Consider the following 1,424-nt stretch of genomic DNA (forward strand, 5'->3'; position numbering starts at 1 on the left):
CCTGACAGCAGAAAGAGGTTATCATTGTCAGGATGCCAGCACAGCACAACATGCCAGCACATCAGAGCCACAGTTGGAGTCCCCAGTGGCTTGGGCACAGTGCATGGCTGCAATGTGCCAGCTCCTAGCCTGGCCTGACCACAAACCTGCACATTGGCAAGGCTGCTGAAGCCAGACTGAGCAGTGGTGAGGTGAGGGGTCACCTCCAGAGCTCCTTGCCAGCTGCCATCTGCAGGCCACGGTAAGGGTGATGGGTGCCCGGGCCTTGAAGGGGGAGGGGGCACAAATTAATCTTAATCCACCCATGCAGCAAATTATGGCCTCCAAAGCTCAATGGGCTAGCAGTGGGTTTGGTTGTAACAGGACTGGCTGACTGAGACATAGATAATCTGCCCCTGTGGGAAGTTCCACCCCCAAAATAAAAGTTCCTTGGTTAGCAGCAGGTTGGCTTGTAGCACACACTTCTACCATCCCTCTCTGCCAATTCTGTGGGTCTTGCTTCTTCAACCTCCACCCCACACCCCTCAATGCACCCACCTTAGAACCCACCAGTGCAGCAGGAGGTGCAGCAGGTGAACAAAAATTTAGGCAGGGCAAGGGCCTCCAAGGGGACACATGCAAGTCTATACACAAATGCCAGGAGCCTGGGGAATAAACAGGAGGAACTTGTTTTCCTGCTAAATGCAAACAACTATGATGTCATTGGGATAACAGAGACCTGGTGGGACTCCACCCATGACTGGACCATGGGTATAGATGGCTATACCCTGTACTGGAGAGATCGAGTGGACAAAAGGAGCGTAGCTCTCTATGTCAAGGAAAGCTATGTGTCCCTGCAAGTCGACATTGGCACCCAGGGTAGATGACTAGAGACCCTCTGGGTTAAAATCTGTGGGGAACACGGCACAGGGGATACTATGGTGCGGGTCTACTACAGACCCCCTACCCAGAGTCAAGACCTTGACCAGGAGTTCACCAGGGAATTGGCTGAGGCCACATGATCCCAGTGTATGGTTGTCATGAGAGACTTTAACTACCCAGACATCTCATGGGAGGAATGCTCGGCCAAATCCAAGTGGTCCCAAAGCTTTCTCTCATGTGTGGATGACCTCTATCTGATGCAGGAAGTCTATGGGCTGACAAGAGGTAAAGCACAGCTCGACCTGGTACTAGCAACTGGGGATGACCTAATCAGTGACCTAATGATCGAAGGGAAGCTGGGTGACACTGACCACGAGCTGATCACCTTCACTATCTGCCATAAAGCTGGCAAGTCAGTCAGTAATTCAGAAGTCCTCGACCTCAGGAAAGCTGACTTTTACAAGGTCAGGAGGCTTGTCAGTGAGGCCCTAAAGGGCCACAACCCAAAGGGGAGGGGAATTCAGGATGAGTGGTTGCTCCTCAAGGGAGCAATCCTGGATGCA

The sequence above is a fragment of the Alligator sinensis genome, unplaced genomic scaffold (genome assembly GCF_000455745.1).
Source record: "Alligator sinensis unplaced genomic scaffold, ASM45574v1 scaffold568_1, whole genome shotgun sequence".
In the NCBI taxonomy this organism is placed as follows: domain Eukaryota; kingdom Metazoa; phylum Chordata; order Crocodylia; family Alligatoridae; genus Alligator; species Alligator sinensis.